Consider the following 23,386-nt stretch of genomic DNA (forward strand, 5'->3'; position numbering starts at 1 on the left):
TAGAAATAATCTTTTCTGAAAGTTAGAACTAGGATCAAAAAGTATAAGAGACTTAGAAGCTGATTTATACTCAAGATAAAAAAACCAAGATTATTCAACATGAAACAAAATGTTGAAAACCATTGATTCTCCAAGACAGGGCTACTCAGGCTGCAGGGGTGGGGGAGGGCATGGCACAGAAGTTAAAAGTGTAGACTATGGTGTCTCACTTCCTGAGTTTGACTCCTGCCTCACTACTTACTGGCCATGTAAACTTGAGAAAGTTAATTAACTTCTCTGGCCTTGTTTCCTTATCTGTAAAATGGGCATGGTGATAATAACGATCTCAGAAGGCTGTTGTAGAGGGAGCATCTAAAAAGCACTTGGAACACTGCCTGGCACACATTCCCAGTATTCAATAAACATTAGCCATTACAATTATTGTTACCAGGTGACTCTTCATGTTGTTTCTAAATCTAAGATTCTGCTTTGCCCTGAGTCTTCTCTTTTTTATTATGCTTGGGTTCAAAGCAAAAATAAGACAACTGCTTTTGTACCACACTTTCCTCTTTCACTCAATCTCAGTACTCACTTATGAAATTGTAATTTTTGCCTAAATTCCTAATTTGCAACACTGAAAGAACTATTTCTTTTACTGAAATAATCTACTAAGACAAGAACTATGGCACAAATATATCATATAACATTCCCAGATCAATGAAAAACAAAATACCATGGATAAAATCAGACAGACTCCTTGACGTGTGCTCTTGAAAAGCGGTCAGCCATGAAAGAAATAAGACTTGGTCTCTAAGTGATCAGACAATGAGAAACAAGAGAACTAACTTATGCTGCTGACCTATACCACCCACTAATTACCCATAGGAACTCTAAGGTTCTAAACCATCTTCCTGATAGGATCCAGTAACCTCATTTTACAGGTGTCATAACTGGTATTTGGAGAAGTTTAAGTCACTCATCCAACTTCACACAGATGTGTCTCCCACAGCCATAATCTTTCTACCATAGCAAATGCTACACCATGTTCATGGGCTGCAGGAGAGCAGGGACACTTAGAATATGTCAGGACCTGGAGAACTAGACAGAAGTTTGAATAGACTCAGTTAATGGAGAACAGAACACATGGTGGTCAGGAAAGCAGGCAGCCAAAATAGGGAGTTGAGGAGAGAAATCAGGAAGAGTCCAGTCTTGGTGTGGCTTCCCCAAAAAATAGACAGTCAAGGACTGATTTTGACTGGTTGATTTGGGAAGTAGAGGAGCACCAATAAGAGAGTAGAGAAGCCAAGCAGGGAAGGAAGGCAGCCAATGAAGTTCGTCTTATAAGCAAATTACTACTGTGGACAACTGGAACTTAAACCCACTGGGGAACCGCTGGAGCCAGTATAGATCCACAAACCTCAGAGTTACCCCACCCAGAGGGTGAGGGAGATGGGGTGTTTATACAAATTCACCCTATTTCTTCCGTCCATCAGTGGTTGATGACTGCTCCTGGTGGTGTTGATTCCATGGTACTCTAACGTGCCATGTGCATGAGCAGAATGGCCTTCGATGACAGGAGAATGTTCTCAAATGAAATAAAGGCAATGCTGGCAGCTGAAAGTTAGGCCAGCACATGTTGAAACGGTAAAAGTCAAAGTCAGGAATTCAGCTTGATAAATATCAGAAATGATGGTAGGTTGATAAGGCTAAGAAACCAGAAATCATTGAATTGGCTTTATAGAAACTATACATATTTTCTAGATCAGCACCTTTATTTTTGTATTGAGGTCACCAAGAAAAGAAAATGGCCCTTGGATGACCAGTGCACTAACAGCAAATTATATTCTAATTTCATGCCCTTGAACTCCAATATTCTCACCTATTACACCATGTAGAGAATAGTGATGCACTTTATTCCAAAACAGGTCTGATAAAAGACCTGCAATAGCCTCTTTTAAAACACCAGGGAAGGCAAAAAATAAATTTGAGGAAATAGATGGGGTCTGGGTTTGCAAATTCATATGAGGAAGTAAGTGGCAAAGAGGAAAATAGAGAAATTAAAAAGTAACAGTAGGAACTCTTACATAGTGTTAATGGGAATCCAAGATGGTGCGGCCACTTTGGAAAACAATTTGGGTGTTTTGTAAAAAGGTTGGTTTGGGTTCCAATATTCTAATAGGGAGTTGGAATATTAAAACATACTCTTGGGGCTTCCCGGGTGGCGCAGTGGTTGAGGGTCCGCCTGCCAATGCAGGGGACACGGGTTCGTGCCCCGGTCCGGGGGGAATCCCACATGCCGCGGAGCGGCTGGTCCCGTGGGCCATGGCCGCTGGGCCTGCGCGCCCGGAGCCTGTGCTCCGCGGCGGGAGAGGCCACGGCAGTGAGAGGCCCGCGTACCGCAAAACAAACAAACAAACAAACAAAACATACAATCCAGCAATTCCACTCCGTAAGCATTTTTTCAAGAGAAATGAAAATTTACATTCACACCAGAACCTATATGCCAATATACATAGTGGATTTTCATAACTACCAAAAACTGGAAACAAACTGCCAAACGTCCCTCAGTCACAGAATGGATAAACAAAGTGCCGAACATCCATACAGTGGAATCCTACTCAGAAACAAAAAGGAACGAACTAGGATACGCACAACATGGGCGAGACTTACATGCATCAGGCTAACTAACAGAAGCCAGACTCAAAAGGCCACACAATATGATTCCATTTACATGACATTCTAGAAAAGACCGGACGTGTGGGAAAGGATGAACTACCAAGGGGTAGTTCACAAGAGAATTTTGCAGGTGATGGAAATATCCTGATTGTCTTGGTAGTTACATGACTATGTACCTTTGTCAAATTCATAGAATTATACACCAAAAAGAGAGAATTTTGCTGTATGCATTTTTTTAAGTGAACAAAAATTTTTAAAGGCAATGGTAGGTTCTGACAGCAGCAAGGAACCTCAAAGTTGAAAACCAAACGCATTGTACTGGGACTGAAAATTCCACCTTCTTGTGCTTCAGCCATTGGCAGCAGCGTCTTGGGCCCTTAGTAACTGAGACGGTCCGTGATTAAAGCAAAAATATGTGCACACTAACAGATTCTTTGAAGCTCCATGAGACTACACCTCCAACTTTATGACAGAGCCAAATCATGTGGATTGATTGCAGTCCAGTACCACAAAAATGACAATCATTCAATGAGATAAATAACAAACTGTTTAAAAGCAGAATATCAAATTTTTTAAAGGATGGAAACATAACATCCACCCTGGAGTCTAGGAGTCACATGCATGGTAAAACTGTCTTTGATTGTACATGAAGCATTTGGAGCAGAGGAAAAAATATAGACATTGGAACTGGACAAAACGGTATGCACTCCCTGACTCGTCACATGATTATGGCAGATCAAATCTGCAGCCTCAATTTTTTACCCCTCCCTGAACCATGTTCTTTGATATATAACTTCATAGTTCTCCCCCTTGAACTGTGGCCATCAGGTACTTCTGTAGCCCTTAACTTTGGGCTTAGTGAGGAGACATGCTTTGGCCAACGGGATGTGGATGGAAGTGACGGCATGGTAGTTCTGAGCACTCACCTAAAGAAGTCATGCGCTGTTGCCATCTCCTTGAAAAGAGCTTTCTTGTGTCCCTAGATGAATTCACATGACACAGGCCATTCCAGCTAATCTCCTGACCTATGGGCAAGAATAAATGAACCTTGTTCTAAGTCATTGAGTTTTGGGGGCAGTTTGTTATGCAGCATTACTATGTTAATAGCTAACCAAGACAATGATCTCAGGTGAGTTTATGTCCCATGTATCCATTTATTCATCCAAAACAAATATTTATTCAACACATACAATGTGCTAAGGACCATAGTAGGTGCTGAACACCCTGCTGAGCAACGAGCCTAATGGTCCCTTCTGACTGTAACCTAAAGCTCACAGCCATGTGGGTCCAAATGAGGTCATTAATGCACATATTCAGCCAGCTCTAAAACTCCCCCTGCTTACACAACAAGTTCAGTATAAGCTGATTCCTATCAAGCTCTAAATTTATTTGGGCTGTATGCTCGGCCATCGCTCATTCCACGCCCTACCGCCCTTTGCCCCCACTGCCTTCCACGCCTCTTACTAGGCTTTACCAAGCTATGCTTAATTGTGGGGGTCCAACAGCAGTGTAGGTACTAAAAAATGTAGTTGTTCTGAGCACTAGACACATGTGGCCCTTTCATCAAAATTCAGCTCCTCAGCACATTAGCCTCATTTCAAATGCTCAATAGTCCCATGTGGCCAGTGAATACTGTATTGGACAGAATATATATAAACATCTTTATCATCACAGAAAGTTCCATTGGACAGAGTCAACTAGAGTTCCAGTTTGCAAATATCGCCCTTTTCTTCCAATAGCTCATGAAAGCTATCAGAATGTCATGTGCCAGCCTCAGTGCTAAACCCAGAAGCAACATCAATGCAGATACTATTGCAGACTCTGCCCCATCATGCTGTTTCCTTCTACTGGAAGGAATTCTCATTGAGATCTCAGAGTCCCTCCATGAAGCTTGGCTTCTGTCATAACCCTTCCCCCTGCCAAGTCCATTTCAATTCAAGGTATTTTCCTCCTACTGGAAATTTCTAGAATCTCATGAAAATCAGTCAATATAAACAGTAACCTAGAGAAAGAGATGGCACCCAACTTCTCCTGCCTGATGTATCCACACCTCAGATCCAGCTAGGCAGGACTACAATCACGTGGAACTGAAATGGAAATTATAATATTCAGGTGTTGAAGTGAGGAATAAATCCAGTAATATGTATAACATGTCCAGTGTAGGACTAGGAACATAGTAGATATCAAGAAATAATGCTTTTTAGCACGGGGAGATCAGCTCGGTGCTTTGTGACCACCTAGAGGGGTGGGATAGGGAGGGTGGGAAGGAGATGCAAGAGGGAGGGGATATGGGGATATATGTATACATATAGCTGATTCACTTTGTTATACAGCAGAAACTAACACAACATTGTAAAGCAATTATACTCCAATAAAGATGTTAAAAAAAACGAAAGAAAGAAAAAAAGAAATAATGCTTTTCCCTCTAGTCATCTCAATTGTATTGGAATTTGGCATAATTTCCTGATGCTAGCGACTGGCTGATTCCATTAAGGTTTCTAATTAATACCCACCCAGATAAGTTCACAGATGACTGGAGATGTTAGCACAATCAAAACTCTCAACTAGGACCCACAGCTACCTCCCTTTAACTGCACCAAGATCTTAGCCTTTGCCACTGGAGGAGGAGAAGCAAGAAAGATTCCTCACTGGAAGATCCCAATTTCAACTGCGTGACCACTAAATGATTTCAGATGTCTCTGAAGGAATCCCCGCTCCTTCCCTTGGCTCCCTGGGAGCTGCTTTCAGGAACATAAAAATATGACCATGAAAAATAATCTCAACATCTCAACCACCTCTATACTGATCGTTCTTCTTTAACCTTTGGGGTTCTTAAAAAATATTTAAAATAGAAGGAGGCCTAATTGGGAAGAATAAGGTCTGCCCTGAAGGAAGAACAGTTAACCAAGAACAAAGCTACAGGAGGGTTTCTGTTGTGTTTTCTTCTAAGCTCACTGGAATTTTTGGTCTTGGACGGACAGATCAGCACAGCACATCGCTCCCAAGTTTCCAACCCCAAAATATTTTTCTTAATTTTAAATCTTTGAAGAAGAAATGCTAAATTTGTTTCATGATTTTTTACTACTGAATATGATGGAAAGAGAATGCTAGCTCCTGCCTCTTATCCGCCCCCCCAGAAGAAGTTGGGCCAATGGAAAAAGCTGAGATTTTGCTGTTTTTCTACCCATCTATTGAGATTTTCAAAGTATACCACTCAGAAAATATCACCATTTGAAAAGAACTTTATCCCTGATACTTATGGCTTTGATGACTAGATTTGGAAATAAAAAAAACAAAAAACACTTATAATTCTAAAGTAAGTAAACCCTCAGTCCTTCCAAGATTCCAGAACCTAAATACCCCCAGACACTACTTCCTCTTAGAAGAACTGGAAGAATAAATTTGCATTTGCCATTCTCTGAAAAATGCTGATCACCAGGTCAAACTCATTTGAATAGGCCTTTCAAACTCCAATACATCTCACATTATTGTGCATCAAATTTTCCAGCCAACAGAATTAAACTCTTGTTTACTCCATTTTTTTCTAATTTTACATTTTCTACATTTTATTATGTACATGTGCCATGTTCCTTTTCTTTCTTTTCACTCCTTATACCTTGTCTTTCATTTGCTTCCCTCTTTCTGTGATACACAAGATCCCTTGGTCTTTCCTGTCTCAGTAAATAGCTAAACCATCTGTCCAAAGGCTCAGGTCATAAATACAGGATTCATCCTTGATTTCTCCTTTTCTCTCATGGCCAGCATCCAATCCGTCAACACGGTCTACTGAGTTTGCCTCCAAAACATTTCGTGAATCCATCACATCTCTTTCTGAATTTGTTTACATCTATTTCTTCTGTTCCACTACCTTGCTCCAACACAACATTATCTTTGCAATGACCTATTAATTGGTTTCTCTGCTTCCACTTTTGTTCTTCTACCATCCATTCTTCACAAAGCAGTTGGAATGATCTTTTAAATATATATATATATACATTTATTTCACTCCCCTGTATAAACTCACCACTGGCTTCCCTTGAGACTTATACTGAAATCTAAATTTCTTAGAATACTTTACTGTGGCTCTGAAGAGTCTAGCCTGTGCCCACCTTCCAACCTCATCTTCTGGGCTCATTTCCGGTCATTGTCCCCTGGTGCTCTGCACTCCAGTACACTGGCTTCTCCTCTGCATGCTGAATTTGCCAACTTTCTTCTTGCCTTGGCACATTTGCATTAGCTGTTCTCTCTGCCTGAAACAATCTTCTCCCACAGCTCTGAACAACCAGCTCATTCTTGCCCTTCAAGTCGATGTCATTTCGGAGAGGATTTCCCTGACTACTTAGTCTAATGTAGCTCTCCAGTCATTTTGGATCCTAACCCCGCAACATACATTTTTTATAGTACTTATCACAAGCTAATATTTACCAGAGTTATTTCTTTGCTTATTGTCTGCTCCTCCACAGTAGAATGGCAGGCCCCGTAGAGCAGGGATCTTGTGTCTTATTACAACTGCAAACAGTAGGTGCTAAATGAAATATTTTTGAATGAAAAAGTGAATAACCCTCCAGAATATTTTCTTCTTCTAACCTGAAGGCTGTTTGAGAATATATCCTTCATCTCAGCCAGAGAAACGAAGACACTCTCTTTAAACTAGATAGGAAAGAAAATGACGTTAACATTGATTTTGTGTGTTCTTTGTGCCTGGCACTGTGCTTAATCCTCTGAATTAATTATATCATTTAGTATTTATAATACCCCCTTTGAGTGGGCACAAGTATCTGCATTTTAAAAAGAAAAGCTGAGAGTGACCATCGTCAGAGCTTGCTACCCTGTTCAGATCCCATTCAGACCTGGCTACTGTGAATAATGGCTGCTGATGCTGAGATGCCTTCTCTTGAGAATTGCCTTCTTGAGACATAACACTTCATGGGGAGACTGCACCCCTCCATGGAAGCCCCTAGACAAAAACTGACACAAGGGCACAAAGGGTGACCCTCTTGAGACCAATTCTCTGGTACAATTTACACTTCAGAGCTCTCCGTGGAATCAGGCTGAACCTAGATTCCAGTTAAGTTGGATTCTACATTCAGTATCTTCCCCTTCCCTTTCATGCTTCCCTCATTCTATTTCAGAGCTCTCCTGGAAGCGTGCTCCCTTAATAAATCATTTGCACAAAAATCTCCATCTGAGTCTCTGCCTCTAAGGAATTTGACCTAAGACACTTAGTGATAAAAAAATCATGTACTTAAGGTCAGAGAGTTAATAAGTGGTACAGTTAGAATCCACCCACAGGTCTGCAGGACCCCTGTGCCCTTACCACCATACTGCACTGACTCCTTCGGAAGTTCATCTTTGTACCTTCAGGGAAGACTGCCATGGACCTTTCTGGTATGAGAATTTCTGAAATATGCCCAAAGGCAAAAAAATGTTTAAAAAACCCTGCAATAGGGGTGAGTGGCCCTTCTCTTCCTAAGATACATATCACTGACAAGCATAAGGGGGAAAAAAGATGCATAGAGGAAAAGAGACAATGGTAGCTAAGGACTGGCTCTGTGCCTTTCTTAAGAATCCAACTGTCTATTCTGTGACCTTGAACACCTCCATCTCAGATTCCTCATCTGTAAAACGGATGGAAAATACCTATGGCGAAAAGTCATGTTATAACGTCCGGTAGGTAGTAGATGCTCAGTAACTGAAGCTAATATTCTCCAAAATCACAAGTGTTGCTACCCAACTCCAAGCGTTTCCTGAGATTCAAGTCCTAGAACTCCGAACATGTTCCCCACATCTCCTGTCTTCTTTTCATGGAGACTGGTTTTTGGCACATATGATAAGTTGTTTTAATCAGTTAAGCAAAGGCTGGGGTGGGGGGTGCCCAGGAGCTGGGCGTTGAAGGGAAATTGCCTCTATAGCCTTAGTCTGAGGCATCTAGCTCTACGTAAGCATGCTAAAGGGAAATAATGCTGGTATTCACCGCTCCCAAATTATGCTATAAGAATTAAGATGATGACACATGGTTGCAGCAACATGGACAGACCTAGAGATTATCCATACTAAGTGAAGTCAGACAGAAAAGACAAACATCCTATGATATCACTTATATGTAGGATCTAAAAAAAAAAGAAATGATACAAATGAACTTATTTACAACACAGAAACAGATTCACAGACATTGAAAACAAACTTATGATTACCAAAGGGGAAAGAGCCGGGGAGGGATAAATTAGGATCTTGGGATTAACAGAAACACACTACTACATATAAAATAGAAAAGCAACAAGGTCTTACTGTATAGCACAGGAAACCATACTCAATATCTTATAATAGCCTATAATGGAAAAGAATCTGAAAAAGAATATATATACACACACACACACACACACACACACACACACACACACATACACATATATACACATAAAACTGAATCCGTTTGCTGTACACCACAAACTAACACAACACTGTAAAGCAACTATACTTCAATTAAAAAAAATGATACTTACATATGGTCCAACTGTACAGAAAGCTACAGATGTGCCTTCTTAGCATACCTCTTGCCCTTGGACATAAGAAAAGGAACGAGCATACCTCAAACTCATTAAATGCCTCTTAAATGCGTGGCTGAGTCACTGAAAGGTCACCTTCGTTATCACAGTTAATATCCCCTGTGCCAAGTGCTTTATAATCATTATTCTATTTAATCCTTACTACAGCCCTGCATTTTTTTTTAAATACTCCTGGTCCTTTCTAGAGAAAAAAGAGACTAGAGCAGTGGACCTCAAATTTTGGCATGCAGCAGAATCACCTGCAGGGCTTTTTAAAATCTAGATTGCTGGGCCCCGTCCCCAGAGACTCTAATTCTGTAGGTTTGGAGGAATGGCCCAAGAATTTGCCATTGGACCACACTTTGAGAACCACCGGCTTAGAAGAATTACAAAATATTTCTAAGACTCCAACCCTTCAAAGAGTTTGTTTACATTCTAAAGCCTCTGCTGTTAATTATGGAAGGAAAATTCTTTGCTGGTCTTAACCTGGGATCAGTTGAACTTGGCTCCTACTGGGTCACAAGAGCCAACTGTCATCATACCCTCCCAATTTCATATTCACAGATGTCACATTGGTAGCTTGAAATCAGCTATGGTGGGGGAATTCACCCCATGGAAATTGGCAAACGCTACAAACCAGCGTTTGTTTTTTCACCCACGAAGCCAGGAATTAATCTCTTACCAGTACATCACTGGTCAAGACGATGCCTACAGATTCCTCTGCTCTCTCATTCCTCTCAGAAAGACTTCATCAGTAACCAAGGACCATGACTGTGGCTAAGACAGTGGCTCTATCCATATACAGGTTTCTAATACCACATTCTCAAGTAAGTCCATTTCTTTTCTTCAATTTTCCTTTAAAAAGGAAAGTAACCAATTTTAATGTAAAATTTTTCCCCTGTAGATCATGCGGGGCATAACCCAGCCCCACTGTCTCCACAGTGGGAGTGGCAAGCCTCTGTATGAAGTCATCTCATGCATCCTTTGCCTTCCTTTATATTTCTAACAAATAGTTTTGAGACCCTGCTCTCTGCCAGGCACTGGATTAGGCAAAGGGGAGAAGACAGTGGTGGGCTGTGGCTTTGTGAATCAAATAGTCTCATGTGGGCTTGAGGAAGAATAATTCCAAATTTTCAGAGAGAAGAGAATCTAAAAGAAAACTTTATCTGAGAATTCTGATTAGAGCTCAGAGTTTTAATGGGTAATACAGTCAAATACGTGGTACAAAATTCTAAAGGTACAAAAGGATATACAGTAAAATATACATCTCCCTCCCATTTTTGTCTTCCAAGCATCCAGGTCCCACCTTCTGGAAGAAAACGCTATTTTCATTTTGTGTGTGTGTATTCAAAGATATTTTATGCACATAAAAACAAATACATTTTTTTCTTTTTTAACACTGATAACTCACAACACAAAGTTTTCTGCACGCTGCATTTTTTTTCATAACAATACATCTTGGATAGTATTCACAGCAATGAATAAAGATCTGCCTCATCCTCTTAAACTACTGCATAATACTGTGTATTATGGTGTACCATAATATATTTATCTAGTCCCCTATTGATAGGCATTCAGAATTGTTTCCAACCTTTTGCAGTTACAGATAGTGCCACAATGAATAACTTTGTGCGTTCAACAATTCACTCCTGGGTGGGTATTTCCGTAGGATAAATTTCAAGAAGTAGAGTTCAAGGTCAAAGGACATTTGTCATTTTAGTAGCTAGTACCAAATTGTCTCCCAAACTGTACCAATTTATGCGGTCACTAATGATTTATGAGAGTTCCATATTCTTCACGTCTTTTCAACTAATTATTAAACGTTAAGGCGTTTGCTAATCTGGGAAGCGAAAATTACCTTATCATAGTTTTAATATGCATCTTTATTATTACGGATGAGGTTGTGTGGCTATTTATGTATGCAGGATAAATTTGATTAATTTGCTTCTTAGAGAACTATCTGATCATATCTTTAGTTCATTTTTCTATGGGTTTCTGGCCTATCCTTGTTGATATGTAAGCACTCTTTATATATTATAGAAATGTCCCCTTTATCTGATATAAATTGCAATTTTTTCCAAATGGTTATTATAAATCAAGAAAAACCAGTTACCACAGGAACTTTCTTAGCCAGAAACTACCTCCTATACTTAAATATGTTTGAAATGAGTGTCCAGAAGCCACAGACAATATTAAAAGTATCTGTCTCTATTCTAACAATAGTTCTCTAAAATCGTGGCTAAACGCAAAAGCTCTGACCAGAGCACTTGACAGTAACATGTAGAATCTCACTTCTGAACTAATAAGGAAAAGAATCTCAGAATGCTAGACCATGAAAAGCGATAGAGAGGGACCAGCTTTGGCCCACTGTCTCAGGAGTGTCAGAATGGATTGCTAGGATGGTCTTGAGAAACTTTCTCACTTGTTTATTTTCAAATGTCTTCAAGAGCCCATGAGGAAATCCTAGATAAGCGCAGACAGGGCTAGAGATGGCGACTCCACTAGCCAGGGGGGCTCCTGGGGGTCTTTACAAACACTGCCTGCCCCCATCCCCCAACCCTGTCATCCTAAAGATATCTGCAAACTGGAAAAGCAGACGGCATGAATTATCTCCACACATGTCCCTGGATGTCTGGGCTTAGTTTTGATGGCAGCTTTATGATTCAACAAATATGTCTCTCCCAAATAAGCAAGTCCCTGCTTCGGCCCAGGTTTGCCAGCCTGAGCTAATGCCAGTGCTATCTGGACTGCCCCTCCCCGCAAGCTAAGGTTTTCTTAAGCACTGTTTTCAGGAGATGGGGGTTGCTCTTGTTTTATTTCTGATAATCAAGTTTTACAAAGATTTCTGGCTAAGAAAACACCATATAAGCCTCTAAATCCTAAGGAGGCTCAGTAGCAATTTTAAGGGGAGAAGATAAAGCTCTCAACGGGCACAGATGTCCTGAGGCTCAGATCTTCAGCACAGTGTGAAATCCACAAGTCAGGGGGCTAAGAAATGGAACACTCCAGTCTCTTTGGAAAGTGGCCATGAGACATCTTCTGGAAAAACTGGCCACCAAGCCCCTAGCTGCTATGGAGAACATCTAAAAGCGTACTCATTGATCTATAATTTCATGGTTCTCCTTGCATCCTGCCACAAAGAAACAGCCTCAACAATGCAGATGGAAATGAATGATAGGCTGAGCTTATGAAGTGCAACAGCCAAGATGTAACTTAAGAGGAGCTTGGCACCCCAAAGGCAAGCGTCACTCTCAATTTCATGAAGACATGGTTGTGTTTACTGCTTCTTTTTCTTCTCCCATGGTTCCTCCCACAAGGCTTAGCACACAGTAGGTGTTCAATGGGCCCTCCCATAAAATTCCCAAGATGGTTCCAGGAAAATTTTCCTTTTTCCTGTGCTCCCAACCATGTCCTACACATCCCTTGAGTCCCATCAAAGTTAGCTTATCTTCCAAGAAGCCTTCCTGGCTGTTTAGTTCGGTCATTGATCTCTCTGTGTGCTCTTCCCACTTTTTTGGACCACTTTATGTAAGTTCACTTTGTGTAAGAACTGACTTCTTTTTTTTTTTTTTTTTTTTTTTTTGCGGTATGCAGGCCTCTCACTGTTGTGGCCTCTCCCGTTGCGGACCACAGGCTCCAGACGCGCAGGCTCAGTGGCCATGGCTCACGGGCACAGCCGCTCCGCGGCATGTGGGATCTTCCCAGACCGGGGCACGAACCCGTGTCCCCTGCATCGGCAGGCGGACTCTCAACCACTGTGCCACCAGGGAAGCCCAAGAACTGACTTCTTTATTCGCGTGTGGATCTTGACATCACAGCTACATAAGAAGCTCCTTGAGTAAAAGAATATTTATATTCCTATGTTCCTGGCAGCAGGTAGAAAATAACTTTTTGCTTTCTCTGTTCCAGCATTCTCATGCTGTTCCATCTGCCTGACACATGCCTTTCCCTCATCTTTATCTCTCAAACCTCAGCTTAGCAATGTCTTCCATTAGGAGACCCTGTATTTATCTCTATGACTCTATCGTGATTACTTCAACGGTGACTGGACTATCTCTGTATCAGTGAGTGATTGCTTCCCACAAATACTCCCTAAAATTCAGTAACTTCAGACATGAGTTCATGGGCTGTGCCCAGTTATGCATGCTTATGCATCTGTGGTCAGCTGTGTGGGCACTAGCTGGTCCAGGATGGTCTTAACTGGGCTGACTTGGCTCTGGTCCATGTGTGTATGGTCTCCATCCTCCAGCAGGCTAGCTTCAGCTTGTTCACAAAGCAGGCACGCCAGGATCTGAGAGAGAGAGAAAGCGGGTGGGGATGGACAAGGCCACCTGAGGTCTAGGCTGAGAACTGGCACAAGGTTACTTTTGCCACATTCTATTGGTCAAATCAAGTCACAAGGCTAGCCCAGATTTAAGAGTGAGAAGAAGGACTCCTCTTGCTAAGAGCTGCTGCAAAGTCACATGACAAAGGGGTGTGATACAGAGAGAGGTGAAGAAGTGGGGCTATATTTACATTCAGTCTTCAATGGTCTCTCCCACCTGACTATGAACTTGACCAGTACAATGTTCTGTTCACTGTTATTTTTCCAGCCCCCAGGACAAGACTGGCACAGAGCAGTCTTATTTTTTAGATGACTATATGAATTAATTAACAGTGAAAAATGTTAGCTGAAAGTGAAGAAAAGGAGGAACGAAAACTCTCCTGATTGAGCATCTATGAATAGCTCAGTGTTTTATTTAATCCTCCTAATTTATTTCATGGGTTCCAGAAGCAGAGTCTCAGGACTATTGTGTCATTGGTATTGTCTTCTTTTAACTCTGGCTTTTTGTATGCCAGGCACTATTCTATGTGTTTTTTAGGAATCAGTCAATAAATTGTTACACAAATGCTATGAGGTAGATACTGTTTTTGCCACTATGTCCCAATTTTATAGATGAGGAAACTAAGGCACAGAGAGAGTAAGCAACCACCACAACTTCACAGCTCAAAAAAGCATGAACCCGTCCAGTCTGGCTCCAGAGTCAACTTTCTCAGTCACTACATTACTCTGTATCTCAAGACATGTGGTTCATACCATTGTTCCCCATCTTAGCTACTAGACAAGTTCCCTACTTCACTGGAGTTTACCAATACAGTGGCCCCACGAGACTAGATTTAAATGAATTAAATTTTTTTTTTTTTTTTTTTTTTTTGCGGTACGCGGGCCTCTCACTGCTGTGGCCTCTCCCGTTGCGGAGCACAGGCTCCAGACGTGCAGGCTCAGCGGCCATGGCTCACGGGCCTAGCCGCTCCGTGGTATGTGAGATCCTCCCAGACCGGGGCACGAACCCGTGTCCCCTGCATCGGCAGGCGGACTCTCAACCACTGCGCCACCAGGGAAGCCCAAATTAAAATTTCATAGAAATAAACGTTTAGTCCCTCAGTCACACTAGCCACATTTCATGGGCTCAGTAGTCCCAGGTGACTAACGTCTACTGACCAGGACAATGCAGGTATCATCTCCATCATCACAGAAAGTTCTATTGGACAGCACTGCTCAAGATTATTCCATGCTCAGAGAATTTCGCTGAGGTCACAAGGAGAAATAAACTTGAAGAAGATGCAATTAAGATCAAGACAGGATGTGCTATCATATGGCCCTTGACCAGCTATGTGGGAAATTGGCATCTTGAGTCCTGGGGGCCTTGAAAGTAAATATGAGCATGAGGGGCCGTGGAAACACCACAGGTTGTTTCTCTAGCGAATATCACTTGGGTTTGCTAGTTTGTTAAAATTTAGAATTCACGCAAGTGCAAAAAATAAGCAGTTTTCCTGAACCTACACAATTTGATGTCTTAATAGTCCTCCACCCTTATTCCCAATTTTCTCAAATGTAAACCTATATACACTCAAGGTAGAAAGGTACACATTTTCTGAATAGGGCAAAGCGCTACACGGGGTGGGGGGTGGGGGGGGGGTTGTCGGCAGAACACAGAGAAGGCCAGTGAGAAAACTTCTCTAGGTGAGGAGTGGAAATAGCTAGAGGGCAAGATTGGAGGGAACTTTCAGAACACCTAACAAGCATAACTACAGACCTGGCCAACCCCTCTTGCTTCTTTAAATTTCACTTTAAATTTGATATTTTAAATAATTCCAAACAGCTGAGGAAATTTCAACTGTGCTCTATAAATACTGCTGTTTTCTCTTCACTCATCTGTTTTATACCCCTTTATTTAAATCTTATGGTCTGCTTTGCAAATTTGATTAGGGTTTTCCTGAACGCCTACTTGGCACTGAAACTCGATAACAACAGTTGAAACTCAGAAGGTTGCTTTACTTTGAGCCTCTATTTACAACTTCCCACCAACATTTTGAGAGTAAGTGCCACCTAGCCAATAGATGACTTTTTTCTGCCCCCGGGCATTTCCTAAACTATTGAGGAATTACAGTGAGAGCTCTTGAGGCCATCCTCGAAGAGGATCCTTTCCGTGCCTCAAAAATCAATCCTTCGTGTTTTGAAAAAATAAAGAAAAATCAGTACAAAGGACATGCCATAGTATAGGGATTGACTTCAGTGTTACCCTCCTTAAAGTCTGCTAATAAAAAGTGCCCTATTTTTGATGGCTTGCAAAACATGGTGAGTTTGCAAAAAATAAACCTCAACCTACTAATGGTGGATAGTTTAATAATCTCACGTATTCCTTTACTGCAATTCAGCCCCTTGCCTTTCCACTTTCTCTTAGGAGATAATTAGACCTGAACTCAGATGGCAAGAATGTAAAATCTCTTTAGAAAAAAGAATGGAATCTGTGGAGGAAGATGCACTACTAATGTGAAGACACTGCTCAAATGCACTTGAGCAGGTTTAGAAAGTTTTTGTGGTTAGATTTCCCACCTTTCCCACCAGGATGGTCATTTAATGCCTGTCATATTTTCACTAAATACTATAAGCCCTGTACACCCAGGCACATCTGCAATCTCAGCTTTATCAGAAAAGCTTGAGAGGAATATGATCAGTGGCAAAGATTAAGGGGGCTTTGCAAACAGAGGAAGGCATGTTCCATGTTAATTGCTAATCGGTTTCAGCCAATATGGCACCGTGACAAGGCAGCAGGCCTTATCTAACAAGAAGGGGATAGTCCTGCTTTTCTGGGGTACAATATGTCTAAACAGAAGAATCACCCAACAACCCCAGGTGACTAATTTCTCTATAAATATATTATTGACGTAATAGAGGCCTTTTTAATGGGATTATAACTACCCAGACAGCTGCTCTGCTAGTCGAGGAGAACATGGTTGACAAAAAGACTTAAAGGAAAGAATAGAGGAAAATAGCAAATCTCCAGCCAGGCACACTTAAATGACCTCATTGCTTCAAAATAATAGGATCACATCGCAGATATGAAAGGAAAAGCCAGTGCGCTTAAAGCAATCGCTTTTTCCATGCTCTCCACCGTTTCTCTCCCACTGCTCAACTGAGAAGCCCCCACTTCCCTTGCGCCAGAGGCAGGCCTTCCAAAGCAAAGGCCACATTGTCTGTTACAGCGTTCTTTAAAGGAATTATGTTTGGATTTAAAAGTGCTCTAAAATGGATATGTTTTTTGCCTACACAGCCAGGCTAACTTTTATAATTTATATGAAATTCTTTCCAAGTTTTACTCAAAAAAAGCAATTCTCCCAGATGCCCAGTCTTCAGGGGGGAAAAAAAAAAAAAGCAGATAAAGAACTAATCAAGGAAAAGAAAAACTGTCTTAAAAATTACTTCCACAATTAAACCTCACTTGGATTTAAAAATAAGAGCATTAAATAAAATGGTAGTATCTCTTTATTGCTGCCCATTAAGAAAAAACAATGAAAAATAAATGTGATATTATATACATTCTCTTAAGGTTCATAGAAAGAGTACAGTTGCTCCCCATTATCCACAGGGATATGTTCCAAGACCCACAGTGGATGCTTGAAACCATGGATAGTACCATACCCTACATATACTATGTTTTTTCCTATATATACATTCCTATGATAAAGTTTAATTTCTAAATTAGGCACATTAAGAGATTAACAACAAAAATAATAAAAATAAAACAATTATAACAATATAATGTAATAACAGTTGTGTGAATGTTGTCTCTTTCTCAGAATATCTTATTATACTGTAGTCACCTTTCTTGTCATGATGTGAGATGACAAAATGCCTCCATGATGAGATAAAGAGGGGTGAATGACGTAGGCATTGTGACCTAGCATTAGGCTACTACTGACCTACAGACAACGTGTCAGAAGAAGGATCATCTGCTTCCGGTGATTCTGGATCATAGAGCCATACTGCAGGTGGCTGGATACCAGGAGCAGACTATGTCCATGGCTGGGGATCCCAGGCAGGGGCAAGATTTCATCATGATTCTCGGAACTGAGGACAATTTAAAACTTATGAATTGTTTATATCTGGAATTTTCTATTTAATATTTCAGACTGCTACTGACCGTGGGTGTTAGTGAAACCAAGGAAAGTGAAACCACAAATAAGGGAGGACTACTGTAACCTTAGATGAGTCTTGAGAAAACAGAGAGCCAAATTCATGACTTACAGTTCTTCAGAGTTATTCACTGTGTCTAGTGACTTAAACATATAAGGCACTTAAACATTCATTCATTGGGTAACTAGAAATTCAATGGAGAATGAAAGAACATTCCTGCCCTTAGGTTCTAGTTTGGACATTGGGACCCCATGGAACAAAGTCTGAGATGGGGATCCTTGAGCATGTGGTTTATAAGGGAGGACCCTCAGGTGAAACCTGTAAGACAGTGACAGACGCAGCACAGGGCAGAGGAAGGAGCTCCAGAAGGATGTGGTTTCAACTGATCCCATAGAGAACTCTGGATGTGAGAAGCATCACCCCACCAAACCACCAATCCTCTCTTTATTCCTCCAAAGTTATTTAAAGTAGTAAAGTAATCAAACCTTAAAATGTCAAAGGCTATGGGCTTCCCTGGTGGCGCAGTAGTTGAGAGTCCGCCTGCCGATGCAGGGGACACGGGTTCGTGCCCTGGTCCGGGAAGATCCCACATGCCGTGCAGCGGCTGGGCCCGTGAGCCGTGGCCGCTGAGCCTGTGCATCCGGAGCCTGTGCACCGCAATGGGAGAGGCCACGACAATGAGAGGCCCACGTACCGCAAAAAAAAAAAAAAAAAAAAAAATCTCCAAGGCTTAACAAAATAGCAGTTTGGGCCCATATAATTTGGTTAATGCAGGTTTTCCTGATCACGTAGCTCTTCTTCAAGCCCTGATCCAGCGACCTAGGCTCCTATCTTGTTACTTCACCAGAGTCTTCAAACACACGGCTTCCATGGTGGAAAGAAAAGAGATGGAAACCCCACAGAGGACATCCCCCAGGAGGATGGGCCTGGAAGGAGCACACGTTGCTCCCACCCACATCCTGCTGACCAGAACTCAGTCAACAGTCTAACTAAATTGCAAGGGAGGCTGGGAAATGTACTTCAGTTATGGGCCGGGAAGAAGCGCATTTGGGGAACATCTAGGCAGTCTCTACCACTGCTCTCTGACTCTGTGCTCCAAGAAGGCCACAAGAACAGACATGTCAGTGCCAACACAATAGAGGAGACTTTGAGCTTTTATGATCGCTCACCTGCACCATGAAAGGGAATCCATTGCTCACAGGCCTCTCCACTGGCCCAGCAGTTAGGGAGAGGGCAGAAGAATAGGAATGGGGAGGAGGAAGGGCCTGGTGTGTCTGCACAGAGCTGGTCCTCTAATTCCCATTTCTTGCAGCTGAAACAATACACCTTCCAGCCCTTTGGACAATTAGCTAGTGTGGGGCAGTAGTACCTACACTGGGCTAAGCACATGAGCCATGGGGGCCTGACTTTGATGAGTCCCAAGCCTTTGCATAAGGCTTGGTGACTCACATGTCCACTCTATGCCTCAGTTTCCTCATCTGCTGAATGGGACAAAGATACAGTGATGTCTAGTCCACACCTCACACTGGAATTCTCTAGAGGGCAAGTAAGAAAACAAAGTCTCGGAGAATTTAAGAGCTATAGCCAAAGTCCCAATAACTGATTAATGACTTAAGTAATTCTAACTCATATTTTTCAACTCCTACGTTGGGACCCTTCACTGTACTGTAATACCTCTCATATCAAATGTGAAAGCTTATGGATAAGTATAAATAATGGTCTAAATGTCAGGTAGAATCATTCCTATTGCACACATTTGGGTTACCACTTTTCAGAAGGACATTTGGGATCTACAAAGGAAAATTCCCCAATCAGCCTACAAATCTAATTGTATCGTCGGGCACTACCAGCTCCCAGAACATCATGATAAAGCCATTAGCTTATTCACCAGAGAATGCTGGTTTCCTATCAAGAAAAGAAACATCTCTTCCAAAGCAATGTTTATAAGCTGAAGCAACCATATGACAAGAAGAAGGACCATAATAAAAGCAGAATGAACTGGAAATCTTGCATGGAAGCCCTGAGATAGGTTGCCCCAGTGGTTCTCAGTCTACATACCCATCAGCATCACATGAGGAACTTTTTTAAAATGCTGATGCCTGAGCCCCACTCCAGGTGAAGCAAACCAAAATCTTTAGGGTGGGGTCCAGGCATCCGTGCTTTTTATAGTTTCCTAAGCAATTCTACTATGCAGCCAAATTTGAGAGCCACTGGTTCTCGCCTTTGTATCTTCATAATGTCTTACTGGAGAGTGAGGGCCCCTTGAAAGGACATGCAGGGAGGCACATAAGAAGTCTGAGGCGGAAGAAGAGCAGCTGATAATGATGAGAAAAGCCTCCATGTGCTTCCTCCTGCCATGGCCCACCTGCTGGAGTCATTCCTGAAGTCATCCGTGGCAAGCCTAGAAACTGTTTCCGAGCAGCCATCACCAACCTAAGGAGGTTCTTCAGACGAGAAACTGGTGCTCAAGGATATCGCTGATGACAGTGACTGGGAGACAAGTTCACAAGGTAAGATAAGAATAACCCCCACTAAGTGAGGGCTTACTATCTCCTTAGCACTAGGCAAAGGGCTTCACTTGCATTACTTCATTTAACCCTCATGATAACTCTGTGAAGTATGTATTGTGACACCCATTTTACAGGAGGGAAAACTGAGGCTGAAAACAATGAAATAACCTGCCTTAGCCACCCAACTAATAAGTACTAGAGCCTGGTTTCAAATCTTCACTACCCACTTTCAAAGTCCTTGCAGTTAACCAAAAGTGACAGCCAGATGTAGGGGCCCACACAGTTTCTTGACCCCAATCACCCTTCAGAGTTGGAATCCTATAAAGGACTGACAGGAAAAAGTTTAAGACGTGTTTTAGATAAAACTTCCTGGGATTGTGAAGGCCAAATACATCAAATATCCATAACATCAGAAAATTGAAAGTAAAACTGTAACAGGGTCCTTAAAAAGCTAATTGTAGTCATTCTTCTGGTCCACTCATACCTGAAGCTATCAGCCCTTTTAAAAGTTTATGTAGGGCTTCCCTGGTGGCACAGTGGTTGAGAATCCGCCTGCCGATGCAGGGGACACGGGTTCGTGTCCCGGTCTGGGACGATCCCACGTGCCGCGGAGCGGCTAGGCCCATGAGCCATGGCCGCTGAGCCTGCGCATCCGGAGCCTGTGCTCCGCAACGGGAGAGGCCACAACAGTGAGAGGCCCACGTACCGCAAAAAAAAAAAAAAAAAAAAAAAAAAGTCTATGTAACATATGGAGGAAGAACATAGTAGGAATTTCATTTTCTTTCTTTTTTTTTTTTTCCAATAAGACAGTGGAAATAATAGGCCCAGAGCCGACCTTGGCAAAAAAGACATACATAGCTTCTGGCTCAGGGAATTAAAGCTGCATAGAAGAAGGCAGGACATTCTAGGCCCAAGAGGCATTTTTCTTTTTTATTAAAAAAAAAAAAAGACTCAAAATATTGGGTTCTTTCTATGGAGAAAAGGGAAAGTCCCATGTGTTTGAAGGAGAGCTGACTTGATCTACACTCATCTGTGGAGACCTTTATTATTCAGGGATCTCAGGGACTAAGTGGTTTAAACTCTAACAAACCAAACTAACTACATGAATATGTATTTTAATTAACTATATATGAGCCAACCTCGTGTAGCAGACAGGTTGCAAAAATGGCCTCAATGCTTTGCCTCTCCCTAAATCTCTGCTCTTGGCTGCATAATAGTGCAATGCCCACCTCTAATCCCTAGACTCAGCCACGTAGCTTGTTCTGATCAATTAAACACCAGCAGAGGTGATGTGAGAAGCTTGAAATGTGCGTGCATGGTTTCCACTTAGTCTCTTGCTCCTCTGTTTCACAGGCAAGCACGCCCTGGCTAGACAGACTTGTGGGGCAGACCCCACTAGTCCCAGTCAAGATCTCAGACATGTGAGGGAGTCCAGCCAAGACCAGCAGAGCTAGCTAGCCAAATGGAAACTGATAACAGGCACAGGAGGAAGTCCTACCAAGCTCAGCTCAGAGCAGCAGGACCCCCAGCCAAACCACAGATGTGGGAACAAAAGTGTTTGCTGTCATATGCATCTCAAGCTTTGTGACTACTTGTTATGCTGCACTGTTGTGGCAATAGATAACGGATACAACAAGTAACAAAAACTATATTTGGTGACAATTTCTAGATACTCTACAAATATTACCGCCATTATAAATGTTCAGTAAAAGGTATGCCCCTTCACACATGCACACACAATTTCCCTCAGGCCTGATTCTCTCCCACCTCTTGAGTTATGTTAAGAATCAAAAACTTTCCTTTGTGTCTTCTGGCTATTCAGCTATCACTCAAAGCCACACCTACCTGAAGGTAGTACAGGCAATATTCCAGGGGCTACAGTTACCTTGAGCTTTAATTTATATCCCTTTTTTCTCCATGCAACTGGAAACTGAGCTTTTTCATAGTACCAGAGACACTCAATGAATATTACTTGAATGAATAAATAAATACATGAATAAAGTAGAAAGGTAAGATTCACCTTAAATGGGAGTAAACTCAAAGTATCTATTGGTTTCTTTTGGTTGCAAGTGACAGAAACCCCAGGTGAGACTGGCTTCAGCAAAAACAGGTATTTAACTGGCTAATGTAACAGAAACATTCCATGGGTGGCTGAATCCAAGAATTCAAACAATGCCACCCCATCAGGACCTGGTTTCTCCTTGGATCTTGGCCCTGCTTTCCACTGTCTGTTTCTTTCTCGAGTTCTGAGTGGTACAGTCTTACATCCTTCCAGCGGAAAAGAGAAGGAACTCACTCTCCAACAGTCCCAGAAAAGCCATGACTGGGTCTCCTTGACTCTAACTGTATCACATACCCACCCTGAGCCAATCACTTTGGTAGGGGAAATGCAATGTCCTATTCAGTCAGGCCTGGAGAACACAGGAGGTGGGAGAAGGGAACGGGGGGTAACTCTGATGAAAGAAAGTGAGGGTGTGGGGTCAAAAAGAAAAACTCAGGATTAGAGCAAATGGATGCTGCCTCTACTCAGATGCCAAGTCAACAGACTAAATTTAAAAAAAGCATGTATGAAGTTACAACACACACTGTATCTGACCCCCTTGTGCCTTACCTACAGTCTCTCTACCTTTTCACTATAGCACTGCTGCAGCAACCACGTGCACGTGACAGAACCCGACATCACACCTCAACTGCACTGCGTACCTCTCACTTTCTGTCCTGGGGCTTTCTCCACCACAGCCCCGAGGGATTGCAGCAGGAATCCAACCATCCATTCTGATACAAGTGCAAGCCTGAAGTGTGAGGGAATTAACAACCCATGAGGCATTCTTGACAATGAGGGATGGAAACCAGTGGATAAATAATCTCTTCTTCTCAGAAGACAATCCTACATGGCTTCTGGTGGGTCTGGACTGAGCCCCAGTTGTCCACAGCAAAAACCAGCTCAATAATATGCCATGATACTGGCTTTCTCCCTCCTTTTGGCACTCTCCCCAGTCTCCCATTCCCGCTCCCTGGGATCATTTCCCAAAATAACCTATCTGCACACAAATCCTTGCCTCAGGCTCTGCTTTTCAGCAGACTCTAGGCTAATGCATGTACATACACACATGGACAAACAGACAGACACACACACGCACACACACACACACACACACACCCTCAACCATCTGCAGGAGGCTAAGAAAACACAACAAACTACGCCTTTCACTCTTCCT

The sequence above is a fragment of the Leucopleurus acutus genome (assembly GCF_964270905.1).
Source record: "Leucopleurus acutus genome assembly, chromosome: 16".
Taxonomy (NCBI): domain Eukaryota; kingdom Metazoa; phylum Chordata; class Mammalia; order Artiodactyla; family Delphinidae; genus Leucopleurus; species Leucopleurus acutus.